The sequence below is a fragment of the Symphalangus syndactylus genome, chromosome 5 (genome assembly GCF_028878055.3).
Source record: "Symphalangus syndactylus isolate Jambi chromosome 5, NHGRI_mSymSyn1-v2.1_pri, whole genome shotgun sequence".
In the NCBI taxonomy this organism is placed as follows: Eukaryota; Metazoa; Chordata; class Mammalia; order Primates; family Hylobatidae; genus Symphalangus; species Symphalangus syndactylus.
In genome coordinates, this window is record NC_072427.2 from 77,435,914 (window position 1) to 77,460,334 (window position 24,421).

The window sequence follows — 24,421 nt, forward strand, 5'->3', positions numbered from 1 at the left end:
CACATGTAGACTTCCAGATCCTCTGTCTACTTTCCTTGGCTTTGTGGGAGAACATGTATTCCAATGAAGCTCATTTTAAGGCACGATGAAGAAATTTCTAGGTGTAAACACCCCGATGCTGAAGCTTCTGGGAGTCACCACCCAGATGATGAAGCTTCTGGGATTCACCAACCCGATGATGAAGCTTCTGGGAGTCACTACCCTGATGATGAAGAAGCTTCTGGGAGTCATCACCGCGATGATGAAAATTATGGGAGTCACCTCCCGGATGATGAAGCTTCTGGGATACATATCCCCGATGATGAAGCTTCTGGGATTCACGACCGCCATGAGGAAGCTTCTGGGAGTCACAAGCCCAATGATGAATCTTCTGAGACTCACCATCCCGATGATGAAGTTTCTGGAAGTCACCATCCCAATGATGAAGCTTCTGGGAGGCATCAGCCCGATGATGAAGCTTTTGGGAATCACCACCCCGTTGATGAAGCATCTGAGAATCACCATCGCGATGATGAAGCTTCTGGGAATCACCACCATGATGATGAAACATCTGGGAGTCACCACTGCGGTGATGAATATTCTGTGAAGCACCAACCTGCTGATAATATTTCTGGGAGCCACCACCTTGATGATGATGAATCCTCTGGGAGTCACCACCCCAATGATGAAGCCGCTGTTAGTCACCATCCCAATGATGAAGAAGCTTCTGGTAGTCATGACTGTGATGATGATAAAGATTCTGGGAGTCACCACCACGATTATGAAGCTTCTGGGAGTCACGACCCTGATGAGGAATATTCTGAGAATCGCCACTCAGATGATGATGTTTCTGGGAGTCACCACCCTGATGATGAAGCTTCTGAGTGTCACCAACCCGATGATGAAACTTCTGGGATGAACCATAACGATGATGAATCCACTGGGAGTCACCAGGCCGATGATGAAGGTTCTGGGAGCGACCACCCCAATGATGAAGCTTCTGAGGTTCACCGCCCCGATGACGAAGATTCTGGAAGTCACCACCCGATGATCATGAAGTTTCTGGAGTCACCACCCCAATGATGATGAAGCCTCTGTGAGTCACCACCACGATGATTATGCTTCTGAGAGTCACCACCGTGATAAAGATGAAGCTTCTGGGAATCACCACCCTACTGATGATGAATCTTCTAGTAGACACCACCCCGTTGATGAAGCTTCTGGGAGTCACCACCCCGATGATGAAAATTCTGGGAAACACAACACCGATGATGAAGCTTTTGGGGGTCACAACCCCAATGATGATGCTTCTGGGTGTAACCACCCCGATGATGACGAAGATTCTGGGAATAACTACCCGACGATGGTGAAGTTTCTGGGAGTCACCACCCCTGTGCCGAAGCTTCTGGGAGTCACCAACCTGATGATGAATAAGTTCCTGGGAGTCACCACCGCGATGATGAAAATTATGGGAGTAATCACCCTGATGTTGAAGCTTCTGGGATTCATAACCCCGATGATGAAGCTTCTCGGAATCACCACACCAGTGATGAAGATTCTGGGATTCACCACCCAGATGAAGCTTCTGTGATTCACCAAAACGATGACGAGGCTTCTGGGAATCACCACCCCGATAATGAAGCTTCTTTGAGTCACCACCGCGATGATGATGACGCTTCTCAGATTCACCACCACAATGATGAAGCTTCTGGGATTCACCACACTGATGATGAAGCTTCGGGGTGTGAACAACCCGATGATGAAGCTTCTGGGATTCATCATCCCGATGATGAAACTTCTGGGATAAATCACCCTCATGATGAATGTACTGGGAGTCACCACCAGGATGATGATGAAGCTTTTGGAAATCACCACCCTGATGATGATGAAGCTACTGGGAGTCACCACCCCGTTGATGATGAAGCTTCATTTAGCCACCACCCCAACGATGAAGCTTCTGTGAGTCACCACCATGATGACGAAGCTTCTGGAAGTCTCCATCCCGATGATGATGAAGCTTTTGGGAGTCACCACCCCGATGATGAGGCTTCTGGGAGTCCCCACACCGAAGATGAAACTTCTGGGAATCACCACTCCGATGATGAAGATTCTGAGATTCATCATCCCGATGATGAAGCTTCCGGAAGTCAACATCCCATTGATGAAGCTACTGGATGTCACCACCTGATGATGAAGATAGTGGGAATCACTACCCCGATGATGAAAATTCTGGGAGTCACCACCCCGATGATGGAGATTTTGGAAAACACCACCCCTCTGATGATGATTTTGGGAGTCACCACCCAGATAATGCTTAATCTTCTGCTAGTCACCACCCCGATGATGATGAAGCTTCTGGGAGTCACCAACTCTATGTTGATGAAGCTTCTGAGAGTCACCACCCTGATGATGATGAAGCATCTGGGATTCACAACACCGATGATGATGAAGGTTCTGGGTGTCACCTCCCCGATGATGATGAAGCTTCTGGGAGTCTCCGTCTCGAAGATGATGAAGCTTCTGGGAGTCAAATCCCCGATGATGAAGCTTCTCAGAATCACCACCCCGATGGTGAAGTTTCTGGGAATCACCACCCAGATGATGAAGCTTCTGAGAGTCACCATCCCGATGATGAAGCTTCTGGGAATCACCACCCCGATGATGAAGCTTCTCGGAGTAATCACAACGATGATGACGCTTCTGGGAATCACCATCGCGATGATGAAGCTTCAGAGAGTCAACACTCCGATGATGAAGAAGATTCTGAGAGTCACCACCACGATGATGAAGCTTCTGGGATTCACCACCGCCATGATGAAGCTTCTAGGAGTCACCACCCCGATGAAAAAGTTGCTGGGAGCCACCACCACTATGACGACGGAGCTTCTGAGAGTCAGCACCACGATGATGATGAATCTTCTGGGAGTCACCACCCCGATGATGATGAAGCTTTTGGGAGTCACCACCCCGATGATGATGAAGCTTCTCGGTGTCTCCACCTCGAAGATGATGAAGCTTCTGGGAGTCACCACCCCGATGATGAATCTTCTGGGAATCACCACCCCAATGATGAAACTTCTGGGAATCATCACCCCGATGATGAAACTTCTGGGAGTCCCCACCCCGATGATGAAGACTTTGGGAAGCACAACCTGGATCATGATGTTTCTCGGACTCACCACACTGACGATGATGAAGCTTCTGGGAGTCACCACCCCAATGATGATGAAGCATCTGTGAATCAATACCACGATGATGAAGAAGCTTCTGGGAGTAACCCCTCCAATGAAGAAGCTTCTGGGTATCACCACCCCAGTGATGAAGCTTCTGTGAGTCACCACAGCAATGATGAAGCTTCACGGAATCATCACCACGATGACGAAGCTTCAGGGAGTCAACATCCAGATGATGGTGAAACTTTTGGGTGTCACCACCCTGATGACGACTAAGCTTCTGGGAGTCACCACCCCGATGATGACGAAGGCTTTGGGAGTCACCACCCCAATGATAATGAAGCTTCTCAGTGTCACCACGCCGATGATGATGACGCTTCTTGGAGTCAACACCACGATGACGGTGAAGCTTCTGGGTGACAGCACTACGAAGATGATGAAGCTTCTGGGAGTCAACACCCCAACGATGAAGCTTCTCAGAGTCACCACCCCAAAGATGAAGTTTCTGGGAATCACCAACCCAATGATGAAGCTTCTGGGAGTCACCACCCCAATGATGAAGCTTTTAGGAGTCACCACAACGATGTTGAATCTTCTGGGGATCAACAGCCTGCTGACGAAGCTACGGGGAGTCACCACCCCGATGATGATTAAGCTTCTGAGTGTCAACAACCCGACGATGAAGCTTCTGGGATTCACCACCGCAATGATGAAGCTTCTGGGAATCACCACCCCGATGATGAAGTTTCAGGGAGTCACCACCCCAATGATGAAGCTTCTGGGAGACACCACCCAGATGATAATGAAGCTTCTGGGAGTCACCATCCCGATAATGATGAAGTTTCTGGGAGTCATCTCCACGATGGTGAAACTTCTGGGAGTCACCACTCTGATGATGATGAAGCTTCTGGGACTCACTACCCCGATGGTGAAGCATATGGGAGTCACTACACTGATGATGAAATTTCTGGGAGTCACCCCCACGATGAAGAAACTTCTAGGTGTAAACACCCCGGTGCTGAAGCTTCTGGGAGTCACCACCCAGATGATGAAGCTTCTGGGATTCACCAACCCGATGAGGAAGCTTCTGGGAGTCACTACCCTGATGATGAAGAAGCTTCTGAGAGTCATCACCACAATGATGAAAATTATGGGAGTCAGCTCCCGGATGATGAAGCTTCTGGGATTCATATCCCCGATGATGAAGCTTCTCCGAATCACCACACTGATGATGAAGTTTCTGGGATTCACCACCCTGATGATGAAGCATCTGGGAATCACCACCATTTTGATGAAACTTCTGGGAATCACCACCCCGATGATGAAGAAGCTTCTGGCAGTCTCCCTCTCAAAAATGAAGAAACTTCTGGGAGTCAACACACCAATGATGATGAAGTTTCTGGGAGTCACCACCTAGATGATGATGAAGCTTCTCGGAGTCACCACACCGATTGTGAAATTTCTGGTAGTCACTCCCATGATGATGATGAGGCTTCTGTGAGTCTCCACCCAGATGATGAAGCCTCTGGGAGTCACCACCCAGATGATGAAGTTTCTTTGTGACACCACCACGACGATGAAGCTTCTGGGAATCACAACCCCGATGACGAAGCTTCTGAGAGTCACCACCCCAATGATAATGAAGTTTCTGGGAGTCACATCCCGATTATGATGAAGCCTCTGGGAGTCAGCACCCCGATGATAAAGCTTCTGGGAGTCACCACCCCGATGATGAAGCTTCTGAAAATCACCAACCTGATTATGAAGCCTCTGGGAATCACCACCCCGATTATGAAGCTTCTGAGAGTCACCACCCCGATGATGAAGCTTTTGGTAATCACCACGCCGATGATGAAGATGCTGGGGCTCAGCACCCCAATGATGATAAAACTTCTGGGAGTCACCACGCCGATGATGAAGCTTCTGGGGGTCACCACCCTTATGATGAAACTTCTGAGAGGCACCACCACGATGCTGACATTTCTGGTAGTCACCACCTGGATGATAAACTTCTGGTAATCACCAAACCGATGATAAAGCCTCTAGGATTTACCACTACGATGATGAAGCTTCTGGGAGTCACCACCCCATTGATGAAGCCTCTGGGATTCACCACCTTGGTGATTATGAAGCTTCTGAGAGTCACCACCCCGATGATGAATCTTCTGTGATTCACCACCGCCACGATGAATCTTCTGGGAGTCACATCCCAGATGACGAAGCTTCTGGGAAAACCATACCATTGATGAAGCTTCTGGGAGCCACCACCCTGATGGTGAATCTTCTGAGATTGAACACCCCGATGATGAAGGTTCTGGGAATCACCAACCCGATGTTGAAGCCTCAGGGAGTCACCATCCCGATGATGAAGCTTCTGGTAGTCACCACCCTGATGATGAATCTTCAGGTAATCACCAACCCGATGATGAAGCTGCTGGTATACACCACCCTGATGATCATGAAGTTTCTGGGAATCACCACCCTGATGATAATAAAGCTTCTGGGAGTCACCACCCTGATGATGAAGCTTCTGGGAGTCACCACCCTGATGATGAAACTTCAGAGAATCAACAACCTGATGATGAAGTTTCTGAGAGTCACCACCCCAATGATGAAGCTTCTGGGAGTCACCACGCCGATTTTGAAGCTTCTGGGAATCACCATCTGGATAATGATGAAGTTTCTGGGAGTCATCTCCACGATGGTGAAACTTCTGGGAGTCACCACTCTGATGATGATGAAGCTTCTGGGACTCACTACCCCGATGGTGAAGCATATGGGAGTCACTACACTGATGATGAAATTTCTGAGAGTCACCCCCACGATGAAGAAATTTCTAGGTGTAAACACCCCGATGCTGAAGCTTCTGGGAGTCACCACCCAGATGATGAAGCTTCTGGGATTCACCAACCCGATGATGAAGCTTCTGGGAGTCACTACCCTGATGATGAAGAAGCTTCTGGGAGTCATCACCGCGATGATGAAAATTATGGGAGTCACCTCCCGGATGATGAAGCTTCTGGGATACATATCCCCGATGATGAAGCTTCTGGGATTCACGACCGCCATGAGGAAGCTTCTGGGAGTCACAAGCCCAATGATGAATCTTCTGAGACTCACCATCCCGATGATGAAGTTTCTGGAAGTCACCATCCCAATGATGAAGCTTCTGGGAGGCATCAACCCGATGATGAAGCTTTTGGGAATCACCACCCCGTTGATGAAGCATCTGAGAATCACCATCGCGATGATGAAGCTTCTGGGAATCACCACCATGATGATGAAACATCTGGGAGTCACCACTGCGATGATGAATATTCTGTGAAGCACCAACCTGCTGATAATATTTCTGGGAGCCAACACCTTGATGATGGTGAATCCTCTGGGAGTCACCACCCCAATGATGAAGCCGCTGTTAGTCACCATCCCAATGATGAAGAAGCTTCTGGTAGTCATGACTGTGATGATGATAAAGATTCTGGGAGTCACCACCACGATTATGAAGCTTCTGGGAGTCACGACCCTGATGAGGAATATTCTGAGAATCGCCACTCAGATGATGATGTTTCTGGGAGTCACCACCCTGATGATGAAGCTTCTGAGTGTCACCAACCCGATGATGAAACTTCTGGGATGAACCATAACGATGATGAATCCACTGGGAGTCACCAGGCCGATGATGAAGGTTCTGGGAGCGACCACCCCAATGATGAAGCTTCTGAGGTTCACCGCCCCGATGACGAAGATTCTGGAAGTCACCACCCGATGATCATGAAGTTTCTGGAGTCACCACCCCAATGATGATGAAGCCTCTGTGAGTCACCACCACGATGATTATGCTTCTGAGAGTCACCACCGTGATAAAGATGAAGCTTCTGGGAATCACCACCCTACTGATGATGAATCTTCTAGTAGACACCACCCCGTTGATGAAGCTTCTGGGAGTCACCACCCCGATGATGAAAATTCTGGGAAACACAACACCGATGATGAAGCTTTTGGGAGTCACAACCCCAATGATGATGCTTCTGGGTGTAACCACCCCGATGATGACGAAGATTCTGGGAATAACTACCCGACGATGGTGAAGTTTCTGGGAGTCACCACCCCTGTGCCGAAGCTTCTGGGAGTCACCAACCTGATGATGAATAAGTTCCTGGGAGTCACCACCGCGATGATGAAAATTATGGGAGTAATCACCCTGATGTTGAAGCTTCTGGGATTCATAACCCCGATGATGAAGCTTCTCGGAATCACCACACCAATGATGAAGATTCTGGGATTCACCACCCAGATGAAGCTTCTGTGATTCACCAAAACGATGTCGAAGCTTCGGGGAATCACCACCCCGATAATGAAGCTTCTTTGAGTCACCACCGCGATGATGATGACGCTTCTCAGATTCACCACCACAATGATGAAGCTTCTGGGATTCACCACACTGATGATGAAGCTTCGGGGTGTGAACAACCCGATGATGAAGCTTCTGGGATTCATCATCCCGATGATGAAACTTCTGGGATAAATCACCCTCATGATGAATGTACTGGGAGTCACCACCAGGATGATGATGAAGCTTTTGGAAATCACCACCCTGATGATGATGAAGCTACTGGGAGTCACCACCCCGTTGATGATGAAGCTTCATTTAGCCACCACCCCAACGATGAAGCTTCTGTGAGTCACCACCATGATGACGAAGCTTCTGGAAGTCTCCATCCCGATGATGATGAAGCTTTTGGGAGTCACCACCCCGATGATGAGGCTTCTGGGAGTCCCCACACCGAAGATGAAACTTCTGGGAATCACCACTCCGATGATGAAGATTCTGAGATTCATCATCCCGATGATGAAGCTTCCGGAAGTCAACATCCCATTGATGAAGCTACTGGATGTCACCACCTGATGATGAAGATAGTGGGAATCACTACCCCGATGATGAAAATTCTGGGAGTCACCACCCCGATGATGGAGATTTTGGAAAACACCACCCCTCTGATGATGATTTTGGGAGTCACCACCCAGATAATGCTTAATCTTCTGCTAGTCACCACCCCGATGATGATGAAGCTTCTGGGAGTCACCAACTCTATGTTGATGAAGCTTCTGAGAGTCACCACCCTGATGATGATGAAGCATCTGGGATTCACAACACCGATGATGATGAAGGTTCTGGGTGTCACCTCCCCGATGATGATGAAGCTTCTGGGAGTCTCCGTCTCGAAGATGATGAAGCTTCTGGGAGTCAAATCCCCGATGATGAAGCTTCTCAGAATCACCACCCCGATGGTGAAGTTTCTGGGAATCACCACCCAGATGATGAAGCTTCTGAGAGTCACCATCCCGATGATGAAGCTTCTGGGAATCACCACCCCGATGATGAAGCTTCTCGGAGTAATCACAACGATGATGACGCTTCTGGGAATCACCATCGCGATGATGAAGCTTCAGAGAGTCAACACTCCGATGATGAAGAAGATTCTGAGAGTCACCACCACGATGATGAAGCTTCTGGGATTCACCACCGCCATGATGAAGCTTCTAGGAGTCACCACCCCGATGAAAAAGTTGCTGGGAGCCACCACCACTATGACGACGGAGCTTCTGAGAGTCAGCACCACGATGATGATGAATCTTCTGGGAGTCACCACCCCGATGATGATGAAGCTTTTGGGAGTCACCACCCCGATGATGATGAAGCTTCTCGGTGTCTCCACCTCGAAGATGATGAAGCTTCTGGGAGTCACCACCCCGATGATGAATCTTCTGGGAATCACCACCCCAATGATGAAACTTCTGGGAATCATCACCCCGATGATGAAACTTCTGGGAGTCCCCACCCCGATGATGAAGATTTTGGGAAGCACAACCTGGATCATGATGTTTCTCGGACTCACCACACTGACGATGATGAAGCTTCTGGGAGTCACCACCCCAATGATGATGAAGCATCTGTGAATCAATACCACGATGATGAAGAAGCTTCTGGGAGTAACCCCTCCAATGAAGAAGCTTCTGGGTATCACCACCCCAGTGATGAAGCTTCTGTGAGTCACCACAGCAATGATGAAGCTTCACGGAATCATCACCAGGATGACGAAGCTTCAGGGAGTCAACATCCAGATGATGGTGAAACTTTTGGGTGTCACCACCCTGATGACGACTAAGCTTCTGGGAGTCACCACCCCGATGATGACGAAGGCTTTGGGAGTCACCACCCCAATGATAATGAAGCTTCTCAGTGTCACCACGCCGATGATGATGACGCTTCTTGGAGTCAACACCACGATGACGGTGAAGCTTCTGGGTGACAGCACTACGAAGATGATGAAGCTTCTGGGAGTCAACACCCCAACAATGAAGCTTCTCAGAGTCACCACCCCAAAGATGAAGTTTCTGGGAATCACCAACCCAATGATGAAGCTTCTGGGAGTCACCACCCCAATGATGAAGCTTTTAGGAGTCACCACAACGATGTTGAATCTTCTGGGGATCAACAGCCTGCTGACGAAGCTACGGGGAGTCACCACCCCGATGATGATTAAGCTTCTGAGTGTCAACAACCCGACGATGAAGCTTCTGGGATTCACCACCGTAATGATGAAGCTTCTGGGAATCACTACCCCGATGATGAAGTTTCAGGGAGTCACCACCCCAATGATGAAGCTTCTGGGAGACACCACCCAGATGATAATGAAGCTTCTGGGAGTCACCATCCCGATAATGATGAAGTTTCTGGGAGTCATCTCCACGATGGTGAAACTTCTGGGAGTCACCACTCTGATGATGATGAAGCTTCTGGGACTCACTACCCCGATGGTGAAGCATATGGGAGTCACTACACTGATGATGAAATTTCTGGGAGTCACCCCCACGATGAAGAAACTTCTAGGTGTAAACACCCCGGTGCTGAAGCTTCTGGGAGTCACCACCCAGATGATGAAGCTTCTGGGATTCACCAACCCGATGAGGAAGCTTCTGGGAGTCACTACCCTGATGATGAAGAAGCTTCTGAGAGTCATCACCACAATGATGAAAATTATGGGAGTCAGCTCCCGGATGATGAAGCTTCTGGGATTCATATCCCCGATGATGAAGCTTCTCCGAATCACCACACTGATGATGAAGTTTCTGGGATTCACCACCCTGATGATGAAGCATCTGGGAATCACCACCATTTTGATGAAACTTCTGGGAATCACCACCCCGATGATGAAGAAGCTTCTGGCAGTCTCCCTCTCAAAAATGAAGAAACTTCTGGGAGTCAACACACCAATGATGATGAAGTTTCTGGGAGTCACCACCTAGATGATGATGAAGCTTCTCGGAGTCACCACACCGATTGTGAAATTTCTGGTAGTCACTCCCATGATGATGATGAGGCTTCTGTGAGTCTCCACCCAGATGATGAAGCCTCTGGGAGTCACCACCCAGATGATGAAGTTTCTTTGTGACACCACCACGACGATGAAGCTTCTGGGAATCACAACCCCGATGACGAAGCTTCTGAGAGTCACCACCCCAATGATAATGAAGTTTCTGGGAGTCACATCCCGATTATGATGAAGCCTCTGGGAGTCAGCACCCCGATGATAAAGCTTCTGGGAGTCACCACCCCGATGATGAAGCTTCTGAAAATCACCAACCTGATTATGAAGCCTCTGGGAATCACCACCCCGATTATGAAGCTTCTGAGAGTCACCACCCCGATGATGAAGCTTTTGATAATCACCACGCCGATGATGAAGATGCTGGGGCTCAGCACCCCAATGATGATAAAACTTCTGGGAGTCACCACGCCGATGATGAAGCTTCTGGGGGTCACCACCCTTATGATGAAACTTCTGAGAGGCACCACCACGATGCTGACATTTCTGGTAGTCACCACCTGGATGATAAAGCTTCTGGTAATCACCAAACCGATGATAAAGCCTCTAGGATTTACCACTACGATGATGAAGCTTCTGGGAGTCACCACCCCATTGATGAAGCCTCTGGGATTCACTACCTTGGTGATTATGAAGCTTCTGAGAGTCACCACCCCGATGATGAATCTTCTGTGATTCACCACCGCCACGATGAATCTTCTGGGAGTCACATCCCAGATGACGAAGCTTCTGGGAAAACCATACCATTGATGAAGCTTCTGGGAGCCACCACCCTGATGGTGAATCTTCTGAGATTGAACACCCCGATGATGAAGGTTCTGGGAATCACCAACCCGATGTTGAAGCCTCAGGGAGTCACCATCCCGATGATGAAGCTTCTGGTAGTCACCACCCTGATGATGAATCTTCAGGTAATCACCAACCCGATGATGAAGCTGCTGGTATACACCACCCTGATGATCATGAAGTTTCTGGGAATCACCACCCTGATGATAATAAAGCTTCTGGGAGTCACCACCCTGATGATGAAGCTTCTGGGAGTCACCACCCTGATGATGAAACTTCAGAGAATCAACAACCTGATGATGAAGTTTCTGAGAGTCACCACCCCAATGATGAAGCTTCTGGGAGTCACCACGCCGATTTTGAAGCTTCTGGGAATCACCATCTGGATAATGATGAAGTTTCTGGGAGTCATCTCCACGATGGTGAAACTTCTGGGAGTCACCACTCTGATGATGATGAAGCTTCTGGGACTCACTACCCCGATGGTGAAGCATATGGGAGTCACTACACTGATGATGAAATTTCTGGGAGTCACCCCCACGATGAAGAAATTTCTAGGTGTAAACACCCCGATGCTGAAGCTTCTGGGAGTCACCACCCAGATGATGAAGCTTCTGGGATTCACCAACCCGATGATGAAGCTTCTGGGAGTCACTACCCTGATGATGAAGAAGCTTCTGGGAGTCATCACCGCGATGATGAAAATTATGGGAGTCACCTCCCGGATGATGAAGCTTCTGGGATACATATCCCCGATGATGAAGCTTCTGGGATTCACGACCGCCATGAGGAAGCTTCTGGGAGTCACAAGCCCAATGATGAATCTTCTGAGACTCACCATCCCGATGATGAAGTTTCTGGAAGTCACCATCCCAATGATGAAGCTTCTGGGAGGCATCAGCCCGATGATGAAGCTTTTGGGAATCACCACCCCGTTGATGAAGCATCTGAGAATCACCATCGCGATGATGAAGCTTCTGGGAATCACCACCATGATGATGAAACATCTGGGAGTCACCACTGCGATGATGAATATTCTGTGAAGCACCAACCTGCTGATAATATTTCTGGGAGCCACCACCTTGATGATGATGAATCCTCTGGGAGTCACCACCCCAATGATGAAGCCGCTGTTAGTCACCATCCCAATGATGAAGAAGCTTCTGGTAGTCATGACTGTGATGATGATAAAGATTCTGGGAGTCACCACCACGATTATGAAGCTTCTGGGAGTCACGACCCTGATGAGGAATATTCTGAGAATCGCCACTCAGATGATGATGTTTCTGGGAGTCACCACCCTGATGATGAAGCTTCTGAGTGTCACCAACCCGATGATGAAACTTCTGGGATGAACCATAACGATGATGAATCCACTGGGAGTCACCAGGCCGATGATGAAGGTTCTGGGAGCGACCACCCCAATGATGAAGCTTCTGAGGTTCACCGCCCCGATGACGAAGATTCTGGAAGTCACCACCCGATGATCATGAAGTTTCTGGAGTCACCACCCCAATGATGATGAAGCCTCTGTGAGTCATCACCACGATGATTATGCTTCTGAGAGTCACCACCGTGATAAAGATGAAGCTTCTGGGAATCACCACCCTACTGATGATGAATCTTCTAGTAGACACCACCCCGTTGATGAAGCTTCTGGGAGTCACCACCCCGATGATGAAAATTCTGGGAAACACAACACCGATGATGAAGCTTTTGGGGGTCACAACCCCAATGATGATGCTTCTGGGTGTAACCACCCCGATGATGACGAAGATTCTGGGAATAACTACCCGACGATGGTGAAGTTTCTGGGAGTCACCACCCCTGTGCCGAAGCTTCTGGGAGTCACCAACCTGATGATGAATAAGTTCCTGGGAGTCACCACCGCGATGATGAAAATTATGGGAGTAATCACCCTGATGTTGAAGCTTCTGGGATTCATAACCCCGATGATGAAGCTTCTCGGAATCACCACACCAGTGATGAAGATTCTGGGATTCACCACCCAGATGAAGCTTCTGTGATTCACCAAAACGATGACGAGGCTTCTGGGAATCACCACCCCGATAATGAAGCTTCTTTGAGTCACCACCGCGATGATGATGACGCTTCTCAGATTCACCACCACAATGATGAAGCTTCTGGGATTCACCACACTGATGATGAAGCTTCGGGGTGTGAACAACCCGATGATGAAGCTTCTGGGATTCATCATCCCGATGATGAAACTTCTGGGATAAATCACCCTCATGATGAATGTACTGGGAGTCACCACCAGGATGATGATGAAGCTTTTGGAAATCACCACCCTGATGATGATGAAGCTACTGGGAGTCACCACCCCGTTGATGATGAAGCTTCATTTAGCCACCACCCCAACGATGAAGCTTCTGTGAGTCACCACCATGATGACGAAGCTTCTGGAAGTCTCCATCCCGATGATGATGAAGCTTTTGGGAGTCACCACCCCGATGATGAGGCTTCTGGGAGTCCCCACACCGAAGATGAAACTTCTGGGAATCACCACTCCGATGATGAAGATTCTGAGATTCATCATCCCGATGATGAAGCTTCCGGAAGTCAACATCCCATTGATGAAGCTACTGGATGTCACCACCTGATGATGAAGATAGTGGGAATCACTACCCCGATGATGAAAATTCTGGGAGTCACCACCCCGATGATGGAGATTTTGGAAAACACCACCCCTCTGATGATGATTTTGGGAGTCACCACCCAGATAATGCTTAATCTTCTGCTAGTCACCACCCCGATGATGATGAAGCTTCTGGGAGTCACCAACTCTATGTTGATGAAGCTTCTGAGAGTCACCACCCTGATGATGATGAAGCATCTGGGATTCACAACACCGATGATGATGAAGGTTCTGGGTGTCACCTCCCCGATGATGATGAAGCTTCTGGGAGTCTCCGTCTCGAAGATGATGAAGCTTCTGGGAGTCAAATCCCCGATGATGAAGCTTCTCAGAATCACCACCCCGATGGTGAAGTTTCTGGGAATCACCACCCAGATGATGAAGCTTCTGAGAGTCACCATCCCGATGATGAAGCTTCTGGGAATCACCACCCCGATGATGAAGCTTCTCGGAGTAATCACAACGATGATGACGCTTCTGGGAATCACCATCGCGATGATGAAGCTTCAGAGAGTCAACACTCCGATGATGAAGAAGATTCTGAGAGTCACCACCACGATGATGAAGCTTCTGGGATTCACCACTGCCATGATGAAGCTTCTAGGAGTCACCACCCCGATGAAAAAGTTGCTGGGAGCCACCACCACTATGACGACGGAGCTTCTGAGAGTCAGCACCACGATGATGATGAATCTTCTGGGAGTCACCACCCCGATGATGATGAAGCTTTTGGGAGTCACCACCCCGATGATGATGAAGCTTCTCGGTGTCTCCACCTCGAAGATGATGAAGCTTCTGGGAGTCACCACCCCGATGATGAATCTTCTGGGAATCACCACCCCAATGATGAAACTTCTGGGAATCATCACCCCGATGATGAAACTTCTGGGAGTCCCCACCCCGATGATGAAGACTTTGGGAAGCACAACCTGGATCATGATGTTTCTCGGACTCACCACACTGACGATGATGAAGCTTCTGGGAGTCACCACCCCAATGATGATGAAGCATCTGTGAATCAATACCACGATGATGAAGAAGCTTCTGGGAGTAACCCCTCCAATGAAGAAGCTTCTGGGTATCACCACCCCAGTGATGAAGCTTCTGTGAGTCACCACAGCAATGATGAAGCTTCACGGAATCATCACCACGATGACGAAGCTTCAGGGAGTCAACATCCAGATGATGGTGAAACTTTTGGGTGTCACCACCCTGATGACGACTAAGCTTCTGGGAGTCACCACCCCGATGATGACGAAGGCTTTGGGAGTCACCACCCCAATGATAATGAAGCTTCTCAGTGTCACCACGCCGATGATGATGACGCTTCTTGGAGTCAACACCACGATGACGGTGAAGCTTCTGGGTGACAGCACTACGAAGATGATGAAGCTTCTGGGAGTCAACACCCCAACGATGAAGCTTCTCAGAGTCACCACCCCAAAGATGAAGTTTCTGGGAATCACCAACCCAATGATGAAGCTTCTGGGAGTCACCACCCCAATGATGAAGCTTTTAGGAGTCACCACAACGATGTTGAATCTTCTGGGGATCAACAGCCTGCTGACGAAGCTACGGGGAGTCACCACCCCGATGATGATTAAGCTTCTGAGTGTCAACAACCCGACGATGAAGCTTCTGGGATTCACCACCGCAATGATGAAGCTTCTGGGAATCACCACCCCGATGATGAAGTTTCAGGGAGTCACCACCCCAATGATGAAGCTTCTGGGAGACACCACCCAGATGATAATGAAGCTTCTGGGAGTCACCATCCCGATAATGATGAAGTTTCTGGGAGTCATCTCCACGATGGTGAAACTTCTGGGAGTCACCACTCTGATGATGATGAAGCTTCTGGGACTCACTACCCCGATGGTGAAGCATATGGGAGTCACTACACTGATGATGAAATTTCTGGGAGTCACCCCCACGATGAAGAAACTTCTAGGTGTAAACACCCCGGTGCTGAAGCTTCTGGGAGTCACCACCCAGATGATGAAGCTTCTGGGATTCACCAACCCGATGAGGAAGCTTCTGGGAGTCACTACCCTGATGATGAAGAAGCTTCTGAGAGTCATCACCACAATGATGAAAATTATGGGAGTCAGCTCCCGGATGATGAAGCTTCTGGGATTCATATCCCCGATGATGAAGCTTCTCCGAATCACCACACTGATGATGAAGTTTCTGGGATTCACCACCCTGATGATGAAGCATCTGGGAATCACCACCATTTTGATGAAACTTCTGGGAATCACCACCCCGATGATGAAGAAGCTTCTGGCAGTCTCCCTCTCAAAAATGAAGAAACTTCTGGGAGTCAACACACCAATGATGATGAAGTTTCTGGGAGTCACCACCTAGATGATGATGAAGCTTCTCGGAGTCACCACACCGATTGTGAAATTTCTGGTAGTCACTCCCATGATGATGATGAGGCTTCTGTGAGTCTCCACCCAGATGATGAAGCCTCTGGGAGTCACCACCCAGATGATGAAGTTTCTTTGTGACACCACCACGACGATGAAGCTTCTGGGAATCACAACCCCGATGACGAAGCTTCTGAGAGTCACCACCCCAATGGTAATGAAGTTTCTGGGAGTCACATCCCGATTATGATGAAGCCTCTGGGAGTCAGCACCCCGATGATAAAGCTTCTGGGAGTCACCACCCCGATGATGAAGCTTCTGAAAATCACCAACCTGATTATGAAGCCTCTGGGAATCACCACCCCGATTATGAAGCTTCTGAGAGTCACCACCCCGATGATGAAGCTTTTGATAATCACCACGCCGATGATGAAGATGCTGGGGCTCAGCACCCCAATGATGATAAAACTTCTGGGAGTCACCACGCCGATGATGAAGCTTCTGGGGGTCACCACCCTTATGATGAAACTTCTGAGAGGCACCACCACGATGCTGACATTTCTGGTAGTCACCACCTGGATGATAAACTTCTGGTAATCACCAAACCGATGATAAAGCCTCTAGGATTTACCACTACGATGATGAAGCTTCTGGGAGTCACCACCCCATTGATGAAGCCTCTGGGATTCACTACCTTGGTGATTATGAAGCTTCTGAGAGTCACCACCCCGATGATGAATCTTCTGTGATTCACCACCGCCACGATGAATCTTCTGGGAGTCACATCCCAGATGACGAAGCTTCTGGGAAAACCATACCATTGATGAAGCTTCTGGGAGCCACCACCCTGATGGTGAATCTTCTGAGATTGAACACCCCGATGATGAAGGTTCTGGGAATCACCAACCCGATGTTGAAGCCTCAGGGAGTCACCATCCCGATGATGAAGCTTCTGGTAGTCACCACCCTGATGATGAATCTTCAGGTAATCACCAACCCGATGATGAAGCTGCTGGTATACACCACCCTGATGATCATGAAGTTTCTGGGAATCACCACCCTGATGATAATAAAGCTTCTGGGAGTCACCACCCTGATGATGAAGCTTCTGGGAGTCACCACCCTGATGATGAAACTTCAGAGAATCAACAACCTGATGATGAAGTTTCTGAGAGTCACCACCCCAATGATGAAGCTTCTGGGAGTCACCACGCCGATTTTGAAGCTTCTGGGAATCACCATCTGGATAATGATGAAGTTTCTGGGAGTCATCTCCACGATGGTGAAACTTCTGGGAGTCACCACTCTGATGATGATGAAGCTTCTGGGACTCACTACCCCGATGGTGAAGCATATGGGAGTCACTACACTGATGATGAAATTTCTGGGAGTCACCCCCACGATGAAGAAATTTCTAGGTGTAAACACCCCGATGCTGAAGCTTCTGGGAGTCACCACCCAGATGATGAAGCTTCTGGGATTCACCAACCCGATGATGAAGCTTCTGGGAGTCACTACCCTGATGATGAAGAAGCTTCTGGGAGTCATCACCGCGATGATGAAAATTATGGGAGTCACCTCCCGGATGATGAAGCTTCTGGGATACATATCCCCGATGATGAAGCTTCTGGGATTCACGACCGCCATGAGGAAGCTTCTGGGAGTCACAAGCCCAATGATGAATCTTCTGAGACTCACCATCCCGATGATGAAGTTTCTGGAAGTCACCATCCCAATGATGAAGCTTCTGGGAGGCATCAGCCCGATGATGAAGCTTTTGGGAATCACCACCCCGTTGATGAAGCATCTGAGAATCACCATCGCGATGATGAAGCTTCTGGGAATCACCACCATGATGATGAAACATCTGGGAGTCACCACTGCGATGATGAATATTCTGTGAAGCACCAACCTGCTGATAATATTTCTGGGAGCCACCACCTTGATGATGATGAATCCTCTGGGAGTCACCACCCCAATGATGAAGCCGCTGTTAGTCACCATCCCAATGATGAAGAAGCTTCTGGTAGTCATGACTGTGATGATGATAAAGATTCTGGGAGTCACCACCACGATTATGAAGCTTCTGGGAGTCACGACCCTGATGAGGAATATTCTGAGAATCGCCACTCAGATGATGATGTTTCTGGGAGTCACCACCCTGATGATGAAGCTTCTGAGTGTCACCAACCCGATGATGAAACTTCTGGGATGAACCATAACGATGATGAATCCACTGGGAGTCACCAGGCCGATGATGAAGGTTCTGGGAGCGACCACCCCAATGATGAAGCTTCTGAGGTTCACCGCCCCGATGACGAAGATTCTGGAAGTCACCACCCGATGATCATGAAGTTTCTGGAGTCACCACCCCAATGATGATGAAGCCTCTGTGAGTCATCACCACGATGATTATGCTTCTGAGAGTCACCACCGTGATAAAGATGAAGCTTCTGGGAATCACCACCCTACTGATGATGAATCTTCTAGTAGACACCACCCCGTTGATGAAGCTTCTGGGAGTCACCACCCCGATGATGAAAATTCTGGGAAACACAACACCGATGATGAAGCTTTTGGGGGTCACAACCCCAATGATGATGCTTCTGGGTGTAACCACCCCGATGATGACGAAGATTCTGGGAATAACTACCCGACGATGGTGAAGTTTCTGGGAGTCACCACCCCTGTGCCGAAGCTTCTGGGAGTCACCAACCTGATGATGAATAAGTTCCTGGGAGTCACCACCGCGATGATGAAAATTATGGGAGTAATCACCCTGATGTTGAAGCTTCTGGGATTCATAACCCCGATGATGAAGCTTCTCGGAATCACCACACCAGTGATGAAGATTCTGGGATTCACCACCCAGATGAAGCTTCTGTGATTCACCAAAACGATGACGAGGCTTCTGGGAATCACCACCCCGATAATGAAGCTTCTTTGAGTCACCACCGCGATGATGATGACGCTTCTCAGATTCACCACCACAATGATGAAGCTTCTGGGATTCACCACACTGATGATGAAGCTTCGGGGTGTGAACAACCCGATGATGAAGCTTCTGGGATTCATCATCCCGATGATGAAACTTCTGGGATAAATCACCCTCATGATGAATGTACTGGGAGTCACCACCAGGATGATGATGAAGCTTTTGGAAATCACCACCCTGATGATGATGAAGCTACTGGGAGTCACCACCCCGTTGATGATGAAGCTTCATTTAGCCACCACCCCAACGATGAAGCTTCTGTGAGTCACCACCATGATGACGAAGCTTCTGGAAGTCTCCATCCCGATGATGATGAAGCTTTTGGGAGTCACCACCCCGATGATGAGGCTTCTGGGAGTCCCCACACCGAAGATGAAACTTCTGGGAATCACCACTCCGATGATGAAGATTCTGAGATTCATCATCCCGATGATGAAGCTTCCGGAAGTCAACATCCCATTGATGAAGCTACTGGATGTCACCACCTGATGATGAAGATAGTGGGAATCACTACCCCGATGATGAAAATTCTGGGAGTCACCACCCCGATGATGGAGATTTTGGAAAACACCACCCCTCTGATGATGATTTTGGGAGTCACCACCCAGATAATGCTTAATCTTCTGCTAGTCACCACCCCGATGATGATGAAGCTTCTGGGAGTCACCAACTCTATGTTGATGAAGCTTCTGAGAGTCACCACCCTGATGATGATGAAGCATCTGGGATTCACAACACCGATGATGATGAAGGTTCTGGGTGTCACCTCCCCGATGATGATGAAGCTTCTGGGAGTCTCCGTCTCGAAGATGATGAAGCTTCTGGGAGTCAAATCCCCGATGATGAAGCTTCTCAGAATCACCACCCCGATGGTGAAGTTTCTGGGAATCACCACCCAGATGATGAAGCTTCTGAGAGTCACCATCCCGATGATGAAGCTTCTGGGAATCACCACCCCGATGATGAAGCTTCTCGGAGTAATCACAACGATGATGACGCTTCTGGGAATCACCATCGCGATGATGAAGCTTCAGAGAGTCAACACTCCGATGATGAAGAAGATTCTGAGAGTCACCACCACGATGATGAAGCTTCTGGGATTCACCACCGCCATGATGAAGCTTCTAGGAGTCACCACCCCGATGAAAAAGTTGCTGGGAGCCACCACCACTATGACGACGGAGCTTCTGAGAGTCAGCACCACGATGATGATGAATCTTCTGGGAGTCACCACCCCGATGATGATGAAGCTTTTGGGAGTCACCACCCCGATGATGATGAAGCTTCTCGGTGTCTCCACCTCGAAGATGATGAAGCTTCTGGGAGTCACCACCCCGATGATGAATCTTCTGGGAATCACCACCCCAATGATGAAACTTCTGGGAATCATCACCCCGATGATGAAACTTCTGGGAGTCCCCACCCCGATGATGAAGATTTTGGGAAGCACAACCTGGATCATGATGTTTCTCGGACTCACCACACTGACGATGATGAAGCTTCTGGGAGTCACCACCCCAATGATGATGAAGCATCTGTGAATCAATACCACGATGATGAAGAAGCTTCTGGGAGTAACCCTTCCAATGAAGAAGCTTCTGGGTATCACCACCCCAGTGATGAAGCTTCTGTGAGTCACCACAGCAATGATGAAGCTTCACGGAATCATCACCACGATGACGAAGCTTCAGGGAGTCAACATCCAGATGATGGTGAAACTTTTGGGTGTCACCACCCTGATGACGACTAAGCTTCTGGGAGTCACCACCCCGATGATGACGAAGGCTTTGGGAGTCACCACCCCAATGATAATGAAGCTTCTCAGTGTCACCACACCGATGATGATGATGCTTCTTGGAGTCAACACCACGATGACGGTGAAGCTTCTGGGTGACAGCACTACGAAGATGATGAAGCTTCTGGGAGTCAACACCCCAACGATGAAGCTTCTCAGAGTCACCACCCCAAAGATGAAGTTTCTGGGAATCACCAACCCAATGATGAAGCTTCTGGGAGTCACCACCCCAATGATGAAGCTTTTAGGAGTCACCACAACGATGTTGAATCTTCTGGGGATCAACAGCCTGCTGACGAAGCTACGGGGAGTCACCACCCCGATGATGATTAAGCTTCTGAGTGTCAACAACCCGACGATGAAGCTTCTGGGATTCACCACCGCAATGATGAAGCTTCTGGGAATCACCACCCCGATGATGAAGTTTCAGGGAGTCACCACCCCAATGATGAAGCTTCTGGGAGACACCACCCAGATGATAATGAAGCTTCTGGGAGTCACCATCCCGATAATGATGAAGTTTCTGGGAGTCATCTCCACGATGGTGAAACTTCTGGGAGTCACCACTCTGATGATGATGAAGCTTCTGGGACTCACTACCCCGATGGTGAAGCATATGGGAGTCACTACACTGATGATGAAATTTCTGGGAGTCACCCCCACGATGAAGAAACTTCTAGGTGTAAACACCCCGGTGCTGAAGCTTCTGGGAGTCACCACCCAGATGATGAAGCTTCTGGGATTCACCAACCCGATGAGGAAGCTTCTGGGAGTCACTACCCTGATGATGAAGAAGCTTCTGAGAGTCATCACCACAATGATGAAAATTATGGGAGTCAGCTCCCGGATGATGAAGCTTCTGGGATTCATATCCCCGATGATGAAGCTTCTCCGAATCACCACACTGATGATGAAGTTTCTGGGATTCACCACCCTGATGATGAAGCATCTGGGAATCACCACCATTTTGATGAAACTTCTGGGAATCACCACCCCGATGATGAAGAAGCTTCTGGCAGTCTCCCTCTCAAAAATGAAGAAACTTCTGGGAGTCAACACACCAATGATGATGAAGTTTCTGGGAGTCACCACCTAGATGATGATGAAGCTTCTCGGAGTCACCACACCGATTGTGAAATTTCTGGTAGTCACTCCCATGATGATGATGAGGCTTCTGTGAGTCTCCACCCAGATGATGAAGCCTCTGGGAGTCACCACCCAGATGATGAAGTTTCTTTGTGACACCACCACGACGATGAAGCTTCTGGGAATCACAACCCCGATGACGAAGCTTCTGAGAGTCACCACCCCAATGGTAATGAAGTTTCTGGGAGTCACATCCCGATTATGATGAAGCCTCTGGGAGTCAGCACCCCGATGATAAAGCTTCTGGGAGTCACCACCCCGATGATGAAGCTTCTGAAAATCACCAACCTGATTATGAAGCCTCTGGGAATCACCACCCCGATTATGAAGCTTCTGAGAGTCACCACCCCGATGATGAAGCTTTTGATAATCACCACGCCGATGATGAAGATGCTGGGGCTCAGCACCCCAATGATGATAAAACTTCTGGGAGTCACCACGCCGATGATGAAGCTTCTGGGGGTCACCACCCTTATGATGAAACTTCTGAGAGGCACCACCACGATGCTGACATTTCTGGTAGTCACCACCTGGATGATAAACTTCTGGTAATCACCAAACCGATGATAAAGCCTCTAGGATTTACCACTACGATGATGAAGCTTCTGGGAGTCACCACCCCATTGATGAAGCCTCTGGGATTCACTACCTTGGTGATTATGAAGCTTCTGAGAGTCACCACCCCGATGATGAATCTTCTGTGATTCACCACCGCCACGATGAATCTTCTGGGAGTCACATCCCAGATGACGAAGCTTCTGGGAAAACCATACCATTGATGAAGCTTCTGGGAGCCACCACCCTGATGGTGAATCTTCTGAGATTGAACACCCCGATGATGAAGGTTCTGGGAATCACCAACCCGATGTTGAAGCCTCAGGGAGTCACCATCCCGATGATGAAGCTTCTGGTAGTCACCACCCTGATGATGAATCTTCAGGTAATCACCAACCCGATAATGAAGCTGCTGGTATACACCACCCTGATGATCATGAAGTTTCTGGGAATCACCACCCTGATGATAATAAAGCTTCTGGGAGTCACCACCCTGATGATGAAGCTTCTGGGAGTCACCACCCTGATGATGAAACTTCAGAGAATCAACAACCTGATGATGAAGTTTCTGAGAGTCACCACCCCAATGATGAAGCTTCTGGGAGTCACCACGCCGATTTTGAAGCTTCTGGGAATCACCATCTGGATAATGATGAAGTTTCTGGGAGTCATCTCCATGATGGTGAAACTTCTGGGAGTCACCACTCTGATGATGATGAAGCTTCTGGGACTCACTACCCCGATGGTGAAGCATATGGGAGTCACTACACTGATGATGAAATTTCTGGGAGTCACCCCCACGATGAAGAAATTTCTAGGTGTAAACACCCCGATGCTGAAGCTTCTGGGAGTCACCACCCAGATGATGAAGCTTCTGGGATTCACCAACCCGATGATGAAGCTTCTGGGAGTCACTACCCTGATGATGAAGAAGCTTCTGGGAGTCATCACCGCGATGATGAAAATTATGGGAGTCACCTCCCGGATGATGAAGCTTCTGGGATACATATCCCCGATGATGAAGCTTCTGGGATTCACGACCGCCATGAGGAAGCTTCTGGGAGTCACAAGCCCAATGATGAATCTTCTGAGACTCACCATCCCGATGATGAAGTTTCTGGAAGTCACCATCCCAATGATGAAGCTTCTGGGAGGCATCAGCCCGATGATGAAGCTTTTGGGAATCACCACCCCGTTGATGAAGCATCTGAGAATCACCATCGCGATGATGAAGCTTCTGGGAATCACCACCATGATGATGAAACATCTGGGAGTCACCACTGCGGTGATGAATATTCTGTGAAGCACCAACCTGCTGATAATATTTCTGGGAGCCACCACCTTGATGATGATGAATCCTCTGGGAGTCACCACCCCAATGATGAAGCCGCTGTTAGTCACCATCCCAATGATGAAGAAGCTTCTGGTAGTCATGACTGTGATGATGATAAAGATTCTGGGAGTCACCACCACGATTATGAAGCTTCTGGGAGTCACGACCCTGATGATGAAGAAGCTTCTGAGAGTCATCACCACAATGATGAATATTATGGGAGTCAGCTCCCGGATGATG